At 38.2% G+C, this 19,133-nt stretch overlaps 1 protein-coding gene across 3 annotated transcripts in view; it reads right to left on the bottom strand.

Annotated features, from left to right (window-relative positions):
* PRRG1 (proline rich and Gla domain 1) overlaps nucleotides 1-19,133 on the bottom strand; it is a 114,492-nt gene that overhangs the window by 35,271 nt on the left and 60,088 nt on the right. The window lies entirely within an intron of this gene.

Genomic DNA, 19,133 nt, shown 5'->3' with positions numbered 1-19,133 from the left:
CTCGTATATTGCATTATGTGTTCACCACCCAAAGTCAAATGTTCTGTCACCATATATTTGACCCAGTTTACCCTCTTCTACCTTCCCCTTCCCCTCTTACCCTCTGGTAACCACTAAACTGTTGTCTCTGTCTACGAGTTTCTGTTTGTCTTGTTCGTTCACTGCTTTCAGTTTTATGAGTGAAATCATATGGTTCTCGAGTTTTTCTAACTTATTTTGCCTAGCATGATAATCTCAAGATCCATGCGTTTATCGCAAATGGCAGTATTTCATAATTTCTTATGGCTGAATAATATTCCATTGTGTATACGAGGTCTGACAGTTAAGTTCGTGAACTTGTTGCAATGAAGTTGCTAACCTTTTTGATATCAGAGGGATTATTCATTATGAATTTGTACCAACTGGACAGTTAACCAAGTTTACTATTTGGAAGTGCTGAAAAGGCTGTGTGAAAAAGTTAGACGACCTGAACTTTTCGCCAACAATTCATGGCTCTTGCATCACGACAACGCACTAGCTCACACGGCACTGTCTGTGAGGGAGTTTTTAGCCAGTAAACAAATAACTGCATTAAAACACCCTCCCTACTCACCTGATCTGGCCCCCAATGACTTCTTCCTTTACCCAAAGATAAAGGAAATATTGAAAGGAAGACATTTTGATGACATTCAGGGCATCAAGGGTAATAGGATTATGATGTATGAGGATTTCCTATGGCCATTCTATCTTTTGTTTTCTGGTAGCTCGGTGTCTCCATTCTTTCTTTGCCCTTGTATTTCTGTCTGTTATTTTGGTTTGAGGTATTCAATCATTTTCCCCCCTTTTCCTCTTTTTTTATGTTATGTGTCTCAGTTCTGGATTTTTGTGTGTGTGTGTGTGGTTACCATTTAGTTTATGCAAAAGGTTTCATATATACAGTAGTCCTTTTTCTTCAGCATGCATTTTTATCTCCATTCCCCTTTGCAAATTCAGACCTTTAACCCCCCCCTTTATGTTTTTGTTGTCACAAATTATCCCTATTTATGCTGTCAGTTCATTTTCAAGTTGCAGTAGCTATTGCCTTCTTTTCTTTTATGTTTTTACCTCCTTTAACCATTATGTTAAATAATATTTAAGTGTATAGTACCCTATTCTGAATAAGGGTTGCGATTTCCTGTTTCTGTCTGTCTGTTAGTCATTTACTCATAGTTCTGCATCCTTTTGTTTCTTTTGTTTCAGGTAGAATAATCCCCTTCACTATTTCCTGCAATACACACCTTGTGGTGGAAAATTCCCTCAGCTTCTGTATGTCTGGAAAGGTCTTTATTTCTCCTTTATATCTAAAGGATAACTTTGCTGGATATATGAGGTATGATCAAACAATATGGTGAATGCATAAATAAAAAAAATTATTACAGTAAAAGACACGTTACCATTAATCCCCCTCAAAATACTTCCCCATGCTTTGAACACACTTATCTCATCGTTATTGCCACTTTCTGAAGCAGTTCTGGAAGTCCTCTTTCGTGAGTGTCCTTAGTTGTTTTCTTGTGGCTGCCTTGATGTCCTGAATCATTTTGACTTTCAGGAAGAGACAGAAGTTGCATGGTGCCAGATAGGATGAATAAGGTAACTGAGGACACATTGTAATGTTTTTATTTGACAGAAGTTGCCATATACCAGAAGCTATGTGTGACACAGAGCCTTGTCATGATGGAGGATGGTTTATGGCACACTTTTAATTGTATTTATTTATCTATCTATCTATCTATCTATCTATCTATCTATCTATCTATCTATCTATTTATTTTATGGAGGGCACAGCTCACAGAGCCCCATGCACAGATCGAATTGACAATCTTGGTGTTATTAGCACCATGCTCTAACCAACTGAGCTAACCAGCCACCCCATACGTCACACTTTAAAACCCACCATCTCTTAACTGTAGCTCACACCCGACTGACTGCACTGAACAAGCTGAAACTTGTCACACACTGTTACTAAGGTTAGATGTGCCACTTCTGGTACTGAAGATCCCTGCCTTTCTGTTGGATGGCACTCGGCAGCAGCATTCACTGTATTTTGTGATCACAATGGAAAGGCTCCATGTCACACATCGCTCCTGGTATGGCAGATTTCTGTCAAATAAAAACATTACGGTGTGTCCTCACCCACCTTATTCACTGGATCTGGCACTGTGCAACTTCTGGCTCTTCCCCAAAGTCAGAATGACCATAAAAGGTAAATGTTTTGAATCAATACAGGATATCAAAACAGCCACGACAGCACAACTAAAGACACTCACGAAAGAGGACTTCCAGAACTGCTTCAGAATGTGGCAAGAACGGGGGCGGCCTGACGGCTCAGTTGTTTGGAGTATGAGCTCTGAACAACAGGGTTGCTGGTTCGATTCCCACATGGGCCAGTGAGTTGTGCCCTCCATAACTAGATTGAAGACAACGAGCTGCTGCTGAGCTACCAGAGGGGTGGCAGGATGGCTCAGTTGGCTAGAGCGTGAGCTCTCAACAACAAGGTTGCCGCTTCAATTCCTGCATGGGATGGTGGGCTGGGCCCCCTGCAACCAAGATTGAACTCAGTGACTGGACTTGGAGCTGAGCTGTGCCCTCCACAACTAGACTGAAGGACAACTACCGTGTTTCCCTGAAAATAAGACCTAGCTGGACCATCAGCTCTAATGCGTCTTTTGGAGCAAAAATTAATATAAGTCCCAGTCTTATATTATATTATGTTAGATAAGACCCGGTCTTATATTATAGTAAACTAAGACTGGGTCTTATATTAATTTTTGCTCCAAAAGACGCATTAGAACTAATGGTCTGGCTAGGTCTTATTTTCGGGGAAACACGGTACTTGGAGCTGATGGGTCTTGGAGAAACACAATATCCCCTAGTAACCCCCTCCCCGCAAAAATAAATAATTTTTAAAAACGTGGCAAGAATGATGGGACAACTGTGTTTGAAAAGAGGGGGCGTATTTTGAGGGGGATTAATGGCAATGTGTCTTTTACTGTAATAATTTAAAAAAATTTGAACAGTCACCATATTTTGTAAATCACATCTCATGCTATTCTTGGCTGGTAATTTCTCTTTTTCAATAATTTTAAATTTGACTGCACCCCCTCCTAGCTTCTAGAGCTTCTGCTGAAAAATCTGATGATAAGCTAATGGGATTTCCATTATAGGTTACCATCTTTTTTCCCCTGGCTGCCTTGAGAATTCTGTCATTAATTTTTGACAGTTTTAATACAATGTACTTTGGAGAAGGACTTTTAGCATTGAAATAATTAGGTGTTCTGTTTGCTTCTTGGATTGAAGATTTAGTTCGTTCCATGGGTTTGGGAAGTACTCGTCAAGTATTTGTTTGAATAGGCTCTCTGTTCCCTTGTCTCTCTCCCTTCTACTTCTGGTATACTCATTAATTCTTATATTGCTCTTTCTAATGGAGTCAGTTTTTGTAGAGTTCTTTCATTTTCTTTTTTACTCTGAAGTATCTCTCTTCTGCCATCTGTGTCATTTCCAGATTTCTATCTTTGATATTATTAATTCTTTCCTCCATCTGGTCAGCTCTATTTCCTATGGTGGCTATTTCATTCTTCATCTTTTATGGAGATCTTCAGTTTCAGAATTTCCATTGGTTCTTTTTAAAAGTTTCAGTCTCTGGTAAAGTATTCCTTTTGTTTCTCAATTTTATTTCTGAGTTCATTAAACTGCCTGAGTTTTCTTGTGTCTCACTGAGGTTTTTCAGAACTGCGATATTGAATTCTCTGTCATTTAAATCACATATTTCCATGTCTTTGTTTATTTTCTGGAGATTTTTCATTTTCTTTTTGGGCTGCCTTGTTACTTTGGTTGTTCATGGATTATTTCTCTCCCTAGGCATTTATGGGAATGAACTCTACTTTTTCTTTTTTTAAGGAGTGATATCTCTTTAGCAGGTTGATAAGAAGAGGTCTTTCCTTTGTTTTCTAGTAGGTGGCTCTGGAGCACAAGAGATTCATTTTCTCTTGCACTGCTCCACCTTCTGGGATCTCTGCTGGGCAGTCAAAATGCCTTATATTCCCCAGGGAGGTGGGTCTCTCCTCTGTTACCAGGTCACCTTGGTCTCAGGGCACCAATCCCATGAGAAAATGTGGTGGGCAATGAGGTTCTAAGCCTGTGAAAATCCCAACGCTGCCCCTGCAGCCAGAGGCAGTGCTGCACTGCCCAAGACGTCCTAGATGCCGTTGCTGGGATCAGCTGTGATGGATGGGGACCGAGTGCATTGGGAGAGTCTGCTTGTGCATTTGTGGCTTTGTTCTCTTCCCAGTAATGGCAACTGACAAACTTCAGCTGCCTCACCCCTGTAGCTCCACCCCTTCACTGGGATTAGCCTAGTGTGTTAGCAAGCGTCTGCCACTCGGGGACTGTCTCTCCAGTTCTAAGGGCTGTAGATGATGTGCTCTGTAACCCGACACTTACTGCTAGTTTGTTCTGGGGCCTGCTGTTATCTCTGGGAAGGTGTGGGGAGGTGGCCAGGCTTCCTGGCTTTGTTTTCTGCCTGGCAATGGAGGCTACTAGAACATAGCTGTCGCATTTCTGTGTTCTGTCTCCACACAGATCATTGGATTCAGCCATATCATATGCTGATCGCTCAGGGGCACAGACAGGGCACTTGCAGCCCGATTCCTCCCCTCTCCTGGCGCTGCAGGGAGCTCCTGGCTGCATCTGTGGCACCCATCACTGCTATTTCCCCTTCCCTCCTCCCGTTTGCTCTGATTCGCCCACCTTCAGATGTTACGATGTGTGGATCTCTCAGACATATTTGTGTGTGTATAATCTCTGAATTATAGCTGTTCAACTTGTTGTAACTTCAAGGCGAGAGATCAGGGGGACCTCTCGTGCTGCCATGCTTCCAATTACATTTTTCTAAAAGTATCATGATTGTTTGGAGCGATAAATACAATGATACCAGAAATTAATCTCTGCTAATGCAAAGAAATTAGAAAATTCCCTAATCTTACAGACTTCTGACTAGAAGAAGGCACATTACAGATCCTCCAAGATGTTTTGAAAACATCTATATTTGCAAAGAACATTTTGAAGTAAATGAAAAGCAGTAAATGCTCTTTTTAAAATGGCGACAATAGCAATGAATTTAAGGTTTACCTCATTGTAGAAATGTATTTTTCACTTTGTAGACGATAATGGATTTATTACTGAGGATTCTTTAAAGTATCCAAATTGATACCAGCTGGATGGCACCTATACTAGGCTGAAAACTGTAGTAGGCCTTCCATAAGTGTTTCCTTCCTTCTGTACCTCAGAAGGGTGACCATCTATAAAAATTAATCATAGAGTGATAAAACATCATTAGAAGAAACCTTATCAAAAAAATTATGGTAAGTGCTATGAAGGAAACTAAAAGGAAACTATTGAGTTGGAGAATACCAGTAGAATTTTCTAGCAGTGCTTCTCACAGTTTAGCACCATCAGAATCCCCTAGAGGACTTATTATCCAAAGATGCTGGGCTCAGCTCCCAGAATTTCTGATTCCATATATCTGGGTGGGGCCAAGAAGTTGCATTTCTAATAAGTTCCCAGGTAAGTCTCGTGCTGCTGGTTCCTCTACTACAGTTTGAGAACCACCCAAATGTTAACTTAGAAGACTAGTTCTGAGAAGGCGTTTATGGAATGCTGGGATTAATATATTTAAAAAAGATATTTTACTGTATGACTTTTTAGGGCCCTTAATCTATTTAATGTATATCTATAAATCTCCAGAAAAGGAACATGACACATGCATTTGTCGTATTTATTTGAGGACAGCACCTTTTTTTGAGGGATAGTTCACTGAATTAACAACTAACTAGCCACTGATTTTATTTATGCCCTCTAAAATGACATATGAGTCTCCTCTATATAACAAGGCCAACTGATACATGAAGACAGTAACTGATTTTGCTAGAGGCTTCTCTTTTCCAGGATAAACGTCTAGTTCCTTCATCTGTTGGTCATATGAAATGTATAGGAGTCTCTGCACCATCTTTAGCTCATAAAATACAATGTCCTACACTGAGTGCAATATTCTATGTGTGGTCTCACAAGTGCAAAACTGATCAAGACTGTCTGCTTCTTTGTTTTAAAATACAATAGATATGTTAATGCAGTCTAAGATATCCCTGGCTTTTGGGACAGCTTTCTTGAAGATAAACCAAACAAGTAACGCTAATGTATTTTTTGGAAGTTATAGTTTATTTTTAAAATTATTTTTTTCAGTTACAGTTGACATTTAATATTATTTTATATTAATGTCAGGTGTACACATGGCCAATAAACATACGAAAAGACGTTCAATGTCACTAATCATCAGAGAAATGCAAATTAAAACCACAATGAGGTATTATTTCACACCTGTCAGAATGGCCATCATCAATAAATCAACAAACAAATGTCCGCAAGGATGCGGTGAAAAGGGAACCCTCATGCACTGTTGGTGGGCTTGCAAACTGGTTCAGCCACTATGGAAAAACAGTTTAGAGGTTCCTTAAAAATTAAAAATAGAACTACCTTATGACCCAGCAATCCCATTACTGGATATTTATTCAAAGAAATCCAAAACACTAATTTGATAAGATATATGTACCCCTATGTTCATTGTAGCACTATACACAATAGCCAAGATATGGAAACAATCCAAGTACCTGTCAATAGACAGTTGGATAAAAGGGGGGTGGGGGGTGGGAGATGAGGGTAAGGGGGATCAAATATATGGTGATGGAAGGAGAACTGACTCTGGGTGGTGAACACACAATGGGATTTATAGATGATGTAATACAGAATTGCACACCTGAAATCTATGTAATTTTACTAACAATTGTTACCCCAATAAATTAAAAAAAAAGAGATGGTACATATATACAATGGAATATTACTCAGCCATAACAAAGAATGAAATCTTAACAATAATGTATTTTAAGCTTTTAAGAGAAAAAAACTAAATTCTCCCAAGATAAAATAGTTTTCTTATATGCTAGCTACATGGAAAAGGGGGAGTGTCAAGGAATGCAGCTAACTCTTGTAACCAGAAAGCAGGCTAATTCAGAAGGTTAAGCAACTATGAGGTAATGTAACAGGACACAGATCTTCTAATCCCAGCCTAATCAAATTACCAAGAGCATTCCACAAACACCTATTGTATATTTCTCACAATGAGAGGCAAGGTAATATAACAGTGAGGAATGCAGATGGAATAAGCTGGCAAGTTGAATTTATCTCACTTGTCAAATCTGGTCAATTAGAAGATACCACCTGGAGTAAGAATCTGACCAGTAGGGAAGATATTGTTATAGATTAGTTATACCTGCCATATAGTAGGGAACAGGAAGTTGTGGCAGAGTATTTGCCAGTCCTCACCAAAGTAATTTGGAAATCTAATGGATGATAACAGAATTAGGATATTTTCAATGTGGAAACAAAATAAAGGGGAAAGTGGCAGCTTGGATCTATAGGATTAGATCAGACTATCTCTTCCTGAAACACTGGGAAATTTCCATGATGCAAGGGCTTTCCATGTGTTTGGACTTCTAAAATAAAGCAATGATGTTTGAAACTGAAGTTGATCACTTCCCTCTGCCTCCTTCTCATCAAATTGTGTGAGTTAGCCAACAGCTGCCAGGAATCATGTGTATGCCTTCATCAGCGCTTACATGATGTGACAAGTATACAGAATGTAAATGTACTTTGAGAACACATCACTGAGGTGTTATTCAAAACATGTACTTTTCTCATTAAAAAGAGTAAAGACAAACCTAAACTGTTTTCTTTAGATTCAGTTAGGAAACATCCATACTAAAGAAAATATTTAAAATCTCAGACTGATACATAAATATCCAAAACATAAGTATATTTACTCAAAAACATAACTACTTTTACATAATTTCAAAATAAATAGCTGTCACCCATGCTTTCTCTTCAAAACAAAAGAATAAAAATAGATGAAATAAGATGGCTTCTCAAGGAACTCCCCAAATTACTGCCTGAAACCAGAATAGACAATTGTGTCATATATTTTTGAATGCACTGCAGGATACTAAAACTCATATTTTAATGCCAAAAATCTTTAGCCAAGTAAAATCATGCCCATACATTTGCTGAAAAACAGTAGATGATAAGGTATGAAAATTAACACCCACTTGGAAAAATCTCTAATTATCTAATTTTCTCACATTGGGTCTTATTTCAATAAAGGAGTCACTATTTAAAGTTGCAAATGTTTACATTTTTCTTTTAAGTGAACAAAACTCTTTTTCTTAGGACTTATTTACTAAACACAGGCTATGTACAATGACAACATGACATGTCACAAAGATGAGTAGCAGATGGCCTCTGCCCTCAAGATTCTTCAGTGCAAGAGATAATGAAGATAAAAGAGATACAAAGAGCTCTAAAGCAAGACTGAACATGGTAGATGTTTTTTGAGGTCAAAAGGCAGGCATATTTCTACAGGGTAGGCATGTTTGGGGGTGGGGAAGGGACGTGGAGAAAGACCTCTGAAAAATGTATTTGAGGTGGCCTTTTAAAGATCGGGTCATGCAAAGATGACAAGCAAAGACATTCTTGGAAAACAAATCAGAGAGTGAGGACTTCGAATTGAATAAAACAAGGGTCAAAATGAGGAACAGTGAGCTGGTTAGTAGGGCCGGAATATAAGGTTCCAAATAGGAAGAGTAGGAAATGAATCCAGACACAGCTAATAGCCATGTCATGACACTTACTGTTTTGGTTAAAATAGTTAAACTATTTGATAACATTCAAGATTTTAGACCAATACTTTAGGGAGAATAACCTAGAAAACTGTTATATATAAAACAGATTTGGGGGTAGGATGAGAAGAAAATGGAAGGCAAAAGGCCAGGTAAAAGGCTACTTACAACGGACCAGGTTAATATATGATTATGAAATAAATACACTGACAGCAAAGTTTCTAGTGAGACAGCACTTGAACATCCTTTTCTTATGCAAGAGAAACTACCTTTTGAAATTTGCAGAATACCTCTATTTGTGTTCCCCTTGGAGCAGACATTTTTTTCGTTCTGTAAGAACCATTTGATTTCCCCTAATAGTTGTGCAGAGGTAGAATAACTGAACACCTACTGTTCTGGGAAGAGGACATAGCCAGATGCTTTTTGGCTTAGCAAGGAACTAGCACCTTGATTCCCAAAGTGAATACCAAAGCCCCCCAGGTGCTGCAGCACATTCATAAAGAATGAGCAGGATATTTTACATTTTTGAAGGAAATATAGTGATACTAAATATCTGTTGGGCACCACACAAACTACTAGCTTAAGGTAGCTCACACTGTAAAAGAAAAACAGCAAAATGGAAGTGGATACTGTCAAGAGAGCAACGTAAAATGGAGCCGGGAGGCCTTTGGCAAGCTGAGCTAACTCACTGCCTTTTCCATGTGAAACTAAACTTTTAAACTGCGCTAAACCAAACAGCTACATCCTGATACTGTTCCTGGAACTGGCTTTGCATCAATGATCTCTCTATAAAAAAATAAATTTTTCACTTAGCAATAGACATAAGCAATTAATCACGTATAGCACTGTGTTAGTCTGCTTGCCAGCACCAATCAAGCCTTTTCAAACCAACTCATGTAATCCTTTCAAAAGCCTCCATTTTTTTGTCTTTATAAACTGTCTTTTTCTTTCCTCTTTGGCACACAGTTGGCATTTCTACCCCAAATCTGTGTCTCCCGGATTGCAATTCCTAAAAAAGATCCCCCAATAAAGCTTTTGTTTGCCTTGAAGTTCTTGGTCAAAATTCATTGACAACAGTTTTATTAGATAATTCTACATTCATTTCCTTTGTGAAGCTGGATTTTGGGCTGTGATAAAAAAAAAGTGCTGTGTGAAAAATCAATGTGGAATATGAAATGGAGGTAGTATCCTCCTGTATCTACTATCCTCCACTACCCAATCTGAAGCCAAGGTCTGAGAAGCTGTGCAGTGCCCAACAAGCACATATATCCCATTAGTAAATAACTGCAGGGCTACTTAAGATTTAAATAAAAACATTGTTTTCTTTCAATTTATGTATATTATTTTTCAAATGGCTACTAAGCTGTCAGGATATAAATATTTATTAAGTTGTTTGGACCTAACTACTTAATACATAGAACTATTAAGTATTTCTTTCATTCTACGGCTGCTACGAAAATCACTGTGACAACTAAAGGCACTGTAAACTCAGAAAATTTGGGAACCTTTGACCTAGAGATACTGGAGACAGATGGAGTCTTGCCATTCTCTCCAAAATCCATTTGGTACACCAAGCTTGAATGGGCTGGGAAGTTCCTTCTGCGAGAAAGGAGACCAAGATCCCTTTTGAAAGTTCAAAGTTACTGAAACTTGCCAGATGGATTACTGCTGTCCTGATAAGAGTTACAAATAGCTGGGACATTGGGAAATCAGCTATGATATACTGTATTATGGAGTGAGCACAGCTGAGTGAAATGCTGGGTAGAAAGGTGCTCAGCTGGGGCAAACTGCCTCAGTTATTGTAGTGATTCCCTGGAACCCGAAAGCCTGGTTTGGGTGCCCTGCTTTTGATGTGAGACTATATACCAGCAACAGTGGCAAGAACATCAAAAGCAAGAGAGAATAGGGACTTTCTACACGTGAACATAGTACTCCACTATGTTTTCTTTAATGCAAGAGTCAGGGCCTATTCCTCTAGACCTAACAGAGTTCTGGAATTTCTCACAGGAACAGGGTGGGTCACGGAAGGAAAACAAACATTCTTGCATCACCAAGGGACGTGGTTGTTTAATTTGAGTAACGAATGGGATCTTAATTGTATCCCAAGCTTGTTAAGTGGTACACATCAGCTACACATTTCAAAACTAAGAAAAAGAGTTGTTAGAGCAAATAGCTATGTGAGGCAAGCAAAAATCCTAAGCTTCACTTCTTCACCTGTAAAACTGTAGTAACAGTCCCAAACTCATAATTATAAATGAGGTCATGTAAATAAAATACTTTGTTCAGGACCTGGCAAAGAATGCATGCTCAATAAATGGTAGTATGACTTGTTGTCACTGTCATGGCTACAGTTCTTCCGTGAAAGGGAAAATGCGATTTACCAAGCTGATAATAAAAATGCCCTTAGAAAACATAAAATACATGAGTAAGGAGAGGGTTAATTGGCAGCGAGTCTGTATGCTTCACTCCAAGGATGCCAGGCAGTTTGGTCCACTTGGTTAAGTTTGAGATGAAATGTACTAGAGCTTTATAAAGTGCTCTTTAAAGTCTCAAACTCCCGTGGAGGTACTCGGTACTAGCTTGTTTACACTGCTTTGAAAATGTACAGACTGAGGTTTGCATCTGCTTTAATTGCATATGCAGCCTATTTTCAGCTACCTGACCAGTGGGGTATCAAAGATTCTCAGTGAACATGGCCGTGGCTTCCCTGAAACCAAGGTTATCTTGCACATAACCTTGGTGGTTCACAATTAGAAGACAAAGTGTGTCCTGTGTGACTAAAAATGGCCTTAGGAGCCATCTTTCTCCTGTTGCATTGTACCTTTAGCCATTATTAAAGCCTTATGAGAGTCTCATATGTCCTTTCAATTATCTAATGTTGCGTAGTGGCTACAATACACTTTGATGATTCATAAACATTTGAGGGAATATCATGAGATTTTAAAATTTCAGAAATTCTTCAGAAAGTAAATTAAGGCCTATTTCTGGTTCTTATTTATAAGAACCTGATATTTGTAACAAACTCATAAGGAAGCATCCTTTACTGTAACTTATATGCTTACTTTTATTAGCTTCAATTTTGGTCAAATGTATGTTGATAGCCTATCATTATTAGAATTTTAACAAGAGACCACAAAGAAGTTCTTAATAATAGAGTAAGAAATGAAAATTACATATATGACAGATATATATGTTTAAAGAAGCATGAATAGCTACAACAAAATACACTAAATAATTATTTTCTATTGGCTTTTAGGTTATTTGATAGTTCAACGTTTTACAATAATCATTCTGGATATCAATGATAGTAATACATCACTATGCAGAAGTCACTCAAATAAATCCCATCTCAGGAACTTATTAGGTTGGTGCAAAAGTAATTGCGGTTTAAAAGGTTAAAAATTGGGGCCGGCCCGGTGGCTCAGGTGGTTAGAGCTCCATGCTCCTAACTCCGAAGGCTGCCGGTTCGATTCCCACATGGGCCAGTGGGCTCTCAACTACAAGGTTGCCAGTTCAATTCCTTGAGTCCCGCAAGGGATGGTGGGCTGTGCCCCCTGCAACTAGCAACAGCAACGGCAACTGGACCTGGAGCTGAGCTGCGCCCTCCACAACTAAGACTGAAAGGACAACAACTTGACTTGGAAAAAAGAAAGTCCTGGAAGTACACACTGCTCCCCAATAAAGTCCTGTTCCCCTTCTCCAATAAAATCTTTAAAAAAAAAAAAAAGTTAAAAATTGGGGGGAAAAAACCGCAATTACTTTTGCACCAACCTAACAGAAACAAACAAGAGATGGCCAAAGTCACGCATTATAACTTATCTTGTGCTTTTACCTACAGAGGAGCCCCAGCTACCTTAGACTAATAGGGGATCAATTTATTCAACCTTCATCCACAAGACTGGCTGTGAGACTCCAAAGCCTCAGTGCACATTGTTGCTGAAAAGCAAAAAGGGCAGGAGTAGGCTGAACTAGATCAACACATTGACAATAACAAGAAGCGAAAGCTCATTTAATATGCAGGCAAGGGAAAAAAGAGACAGGCCCTTCCAGTTATTTAGAGAAGGCTCTAACCACCCTCACACTAAAACCTCCTGAAGTTGTAGGCATCAAGGATTATGTTTAAAATGGGGAATCTGAGCCACCAAGAAAGGACGATATGATGTTCAGGATATTGTTTAGGAAGGCAGTACATTATATGATTTTACAACTATTTCCATAAAATAGAGTTTTTAAAAAGCTTTTAAACACCTATTAAAAAGGTGAACATCAGCAATCTGCAAAATGTATTTATTCAAATGGAAAGTGTGTTCCTAGACATTACTGTGTAAATGTTGGTGTACCAGACGGAATCTTTAACGAACGAGTCCACATGCTAACCAGGAAGCTATTTTTCCCTTCAAATAGAAATCTCTAATATCCTGTTTAGTTGTGAATTTTTCATAAAGACTACAGAACATGGGAAGCTATCCCCTTATCTGAGCCTTCTGTTTGTCACGTGAAAACTGCCTTTTGAGACTATCTTGGTGAAGTCTAAGAAAGCCAACATCTGTTCACCACTGTCACCATCCCTGACTGAGACAAATGAAAGCACACGAGAAGAGAACAGTGTGGCATGGCGAAAAGGTCCTGACTTTGGAGTCAGAGTATGCAGGTACCTGTTCCAGCTGTGGCACTACACTGGCTGCATGAGTCTGCATTTGTTGCTTAATTTATCTGGGCCTGTGTCCTAAATTGTGAAGCTAAGGGGTTGTATATGATTGCTTAGGTCCTTTCAATTATAACTGTGAAGAGTTTTGTAACTGGAAACATGTTTGTTCAGTGGGAGTATTGTATCATATCCAAATCCTTTGGGGGTGTGAACACACTATTTTCCAGCCAAGCAACCAACATCCCCCAAACAACAACAAACAATAAGTAAACAAATAAGCAAGAAGAGAAAATCAACAAGGCACCCTCCCCCACCCAACCGTGTGCTCAGATTTACATTTAAAAAAACCTTATGAAGTGTCACACTCATAATTTCTTGTTTTCTTGCTTCTAAGCCATTTTGATACTACTATTTTGATACTATTACTTACTCAGTTGTGCATACATACAATGCCTTCAGTATTTTTTTCTGCTGAAGTAGGTACTAAATAGTTTGTTTTTTAAATCACAGACTGATGGAAATAACTTTCCTTGGAAAAACAAAGTCTCAAATTTTAGTGACATTTCACTTAGTAAAAAACAAAATCATACAAACTAAAATGATACTATTTGGATCATCCTCCTATTACTTAGGAAGGTAGAAAAAACAGATTATTTCTCAATGGTATTTCACCACGACAACCTATTTGTGGAAATGAAAGGTTAATTTTTTTGATAGCACGTAGATTTATAATTCAGAATTTGTTGTATGGTGGTGCTCACGTACCCGATCAGGTTGTCACAAACTTGCAGCTTAGTTAGAATGGCATGTAGTATATGTGTCCACAGCAATAGGGAGCTGAAATCCAGTCAAGAACTTAGATATTTAAAAAATAATTTGAAGTTACAGTATTGAGCTAGTGTCAGTGAGTAGTCACAGGGTTTGGGAGAAGAAATAATTGTTATTAATAGCTTTCATATCCTGAACCTGCTTCTTATTGACAATGTGGTAGTTATGATCACTCCCTAAGACTTTAAAAAAAGACATCCTTATGCTACCGGAGGTATGCAATGAAATGCCAGATGGTAACAGGTAGGTTTCCGGGAATAAATGTGGAGAAAAGGCCAGAAATGGATTTCTATAAGAGAGAAGACAAAGAGGTAATGCACATCTATAAAGTCAATATTCTTTAAAAACAAAACAAATATGGTTCCCTCCAGAGTGAGTCTTACTAAGTCAATATGGTTTGCTTAAAAGCCAAATTTTGGATTGCATATTCAGATGTCTCTTGTCTAATGATTTTATGCTTCATAAGGAACGAGATACAGAGAAATGGTCTAATAGTTTCTCCCACAAATTGTCTTTGAAAAAGTCTTACAACTTAGAATTCCTTCTTATCAAAAAGTATGCTTTATGAAATAGGAGATGACAGCAATCAAGCTACTACCAGTGACAACAATTGATTTAAATGTATGGTACTCTAACACATGATATTTATGGACTGGGGTTGTGTCTTACCCACAAGAAACAAATAATTCAGAATTTGTTGTATGGTGGTACATTAGAAAAATCGTCTAATTTGCACAAAATTAAGCATACAATCAGGTGGAACCATGAAAATAGGAGAATTTCAAATATGGGTATTTCTGTCACTAGTACCTCAATTATATCAGCAAGAAGGTCATTAGTCTCAGTGTTGACAGTTGTTACAACCATAAAACTTTCTTTATAGTTTATGGGCCCTAGCTACACTGATTACAGTTCTGTCTGGAAATAACTATAACTAATAATCACTATTTAACGGGAAAAAGGCAGGTGAATAGAAATCACCAACTATGAAATACAGTTTTAAATACATAACTGTGTTATAGTGAATGCTTTACAACTTGTCAACACACAGCGTGATATTATCTATATTATAGCTAAATTAGCTGTGATCTAGACCCTAGGAGTAGATAAATGTCCTGATAGAACACATACTATATATAATCAAAAGGCCACATTCCCGAGGTGGCTATTCTATTCAGACAGCCTTCAAAGATAGCATTCAGCTTTCTCTCCTGCCCACAACAGCAGAGCATAATAGATTTAAGAAATGGAGTCTCACTGACAAATTAGTGACTTTGTTAATTAACACATGAATTTCAGAAATGACTATTCATTGGTGAAATCAATGTTGTTTATACGGGAACTTGCTCTAGAAATGATGGCAGAATTCAAACTTTTGCTTGCTCTGTCTGAAGGGGAGGTGCTATTCACCAGAAGTACCTCGTTTTCCTCTCTTCCTTCCTGGTGGCTCCTAAGACCCCTATAGAAATCCTAGGACATCACTGAACACACTGGAAATCACTGAACCACTTCAATCCCTTCATTTTACTAATGAGAAAACTGATTGCAGAGGTTATCTGCCTTAGCCAAGGATATAGCTGCTTTATTATAGGACCAGACTACACCTTGGTTTCCAGAACCATGTAATATCCTCCTTTAGACTCAAATTACTTCTTTGAAAAACAATGTAATATGTGAATTCCAGCTTATCTCTAAAGATTTCCTTTCCTTTATTCTAAATCAGTGGTTCTCAACCTTGGGCAATCTTGTGCCCCAGGGAACATTTGGCAGTATTCCAAATGTTTGGCCAGATACATTTTTGGTTGTCACAACTTGGAGGGGTGGGTGCCAGTGCCATCTGGTGGGGAGAGACCAAGGATGCTGCTAAACATCTTACAGTGCACGGGACAATCCCCACAACAAAGAATTACCTGGTCCAAAATGGCAATACTCACTCCCAGGTATATAGCCCTAAGAATTGAAAACAGGTATTTAAACAAAAACTTGCACATCAATGATCATAGCAGCACTATTTATGATAGCCAAAGGGTGGAAACAACTCAAACGTCTAGAAACTGATACACGGATAATCAAAATGTGGTATAGGCATACCAGGGGATATTTTTGAGCTATACAAAGGAATAAGGTACTAACACAACATGGATAAACTTAAAAAAACATTATGCTAAATGAATAAAGGCAGACACAAAAGGTCGCATATTGCATTCTTTCATTTCAGTGAATATTCAGAATAGGTAAATGCGTAGAGACAGAAAGCAGACTACAGGTTGTCAGGGCCTGGGGAGAGGGAGGAATAGCGAATGACTGCTTAATGGATACCGGGTCTCCTCTGGAGGGGATGAAAATGTTTTGGAACTAGATGGCTGCATAACACTGTGAATTGTACGCTTCAAATGCCTCTGAATTGTATGCTTTAACATGGTCAATTCTATGTTATGTGAATTTTGCCTCAATTGAAAAAAATGTCAAGGTGTTGAGGTTGAGAAAACATTCTAAACGTATGTAGCAAAGGTTATTTTTCTCTTAAATAGATAAGTCAGAGAGAATTGCACCAAAGACAAAAAGCATCAAGCCCTATAATGAGTTAAAAAAAAAGTAGCCTGACCATTAAAGAGTTAGCTCAGTTGTTTTTTTTTTAATTGTTGTTGTTGTTTTTTTTCCTGGTGAGAAAGACTTGCCAGGAAAAAATAATGGCTGATGTCAGCCCCAAGCAGATTTGTATTACTGTTATAAAATTAGGAAGCTAAGGATTTATGATAAATTGGTGACATCATCTAAACTGCAGAGGCATGAATATGCTACTGTAATAAAGAGACTCTCAGATTTAATATAGGCCAGAAAATGAAATAATTGATCGTCTTTAAATGTGTGCCTACACTTGAACTATAAAGCAGGGAGCTGTCAAATAAAATTAGGCAATACATTATGAGATAGTCACTTTACAAAGCTTGTCAGTGTGAATATTCATTCCCCATTTGAAAATATGGAGCTGTATGCTCAGAGTTTAAGTTTAGGATTGGCCGTAACTGAACAGTAGCTTGGCCGTGAATCAAAGAGCTTAGAGATTTACTGTGGTAGCTATAAACCATTTTTCCTTCCACGAAGTCTTGATAAGTGACGGGACATGTTTGGGTTCCTTGGGCTAAAGGAAACAGGGACCCAAAGGAATTATGCTGCTACGTTGTCATAAAAAACAACGACTGTACCTGGCAGCACTGCCACTGTTTCTCTATAGCATGGCACTATGTTCACACATACAAGAACACCAAGGGCATGTTACCATTAAGTATGGAAAATGGAGATGGAAACTGACTTTTCAGATTAAGATTTGATAGACCTGGGATTTTCTTCTAGGCTAGGTAAAAGCTATTTCTGAAGACTAAATACTGGAAGAGGAGAAATAGAAAAAATGCTAAAGTATCTTCATACTTTTATTTTAACTATTCTCCACAAATAAGACCTGTCTGCTGGCTATCATTCAGCTATTCCAGATAGTTTTCTATCTAACAAAGTAAAATGAATACTTTTGAAGACTCATGGTGAAATTTTATTCCTATTTTGTAAAAAGGGAGTAGGAGCATCATGTGGTTAGCTATTATCGAGACAGCATGATGAATTTTTTCCAGAAGCTCTGTTCCTAAAGTACACAGTGAAATTAGCCATCAATAACTGCATATTAGGCTAATAAATACCATCAATTGCTGCTATAGCACTTAGAACATGCAATAAGAGAAGTGTGTTCTGACATAGGAAAAAATTCAGATGGAAAACAGCTATGTTTTAAAAATCAAATTCTACTCGAACATTGTAACAAAACAATAACCCCAAAAGTTTTCAGCAAGAAAACTCCCAAGAAATTGCTTTGTGGATTACTGCAATTTTTGTCATTTTGTCATGAATATACCATTTGCTCAGGGGCAAGGGGAGATGAAAAGGTAGTATAAAGTTTTAATTTCCATCTGAAGATGATTAAAGATAAAAACTCAAGTATTACATGTGTAATATTTTGTGGGCCTATACATACTTGTACACATTTGTAAAATCCTCACATTCTCTTTTTGTAAAAACGTTAATTCTCTACTAAATCTTATATGTAATTTTATTTATGCTGCTCTTTTTTTTGTAACAGCATCTCCCCTTGTTGTCTCGTACTATTCTGGTGTTCCATGATGTATTATATATATCCTTTGTGTTAAGAAAAACCATAAAGATAGAAATCTGTCGATCAAGAAGAGTGACTTTCACCAAATAAGTGGCGTCTTAGGCCCCTTACTTTAGGTACTTCCCAGTGTGGGTTGTAGACAGCAAGCTTCTGAGTTGAACTATCTTACTACCTCCCTTGGTGACCGCCAATGAGTACTGCTGCCTTTGCAGCCATTGATCCCCACTGCTCAGAGGATTTTGATATTTGAGGAGCTCCACTATCTGATACACATGTGTTTTAGCTGTCATGACAAATGGTGAACACAGCCATTTCTCTTTGCCCTTCTATCCCGTCCCCTATGCTGTGAAAAATATATGAACATCATCATAAATCTTAGAAAATATTTTCTTCCACTCCTGTCACAGCAACAGATAGCTCCCAGGACTTTTTATTTTTGTTGTTGGTTTGTTTTTTTAAGGAGGGCGCAGCTCACTGTGGCCTATGCGGGGATCGAACCGGCAACCTTGGTGTTATCAGCACCATGCTCTAACCAACTGAGCTAACTGGCCACCCTGGCTCCCAACTATTTCATTGACTTTTATACACTGCTGATGACTAGGGTATTAAGACCATGGTTTATTGAAAAATAAAAGCTAGACAGGATGTCATCAAAATGGGGGAGTGAGGTGAGCCTCTGTAAAGCTCCCCTAGAATTTACAACTAATCGAACAACAATCACTCCACAAAGGACTCCCTGCACAGCAGACAGGCA

The sequence above is a fragment of the Rhinolophus sinicus genome, chromosome X (genome assembly GCF_036562045.2).
Source record: "Rhinolophus sinicus isolate RSC01 chromosome X, ASM3656204v1, whole genome shotgun sequence".
NCBI classification, from domain to species: domain Eukaryota; kingdom Metazoa; phylum Chordata; class Mammalia; order Chiroptera; family Rhinolophidae; genus Rhinolophus; species Rhinolophus sinicus.
The sequence above is the reverse complement of the archived record's forward strand: the minus strand, read 5'-3'. Positions and strand labels throughout refer to the sequence as shown.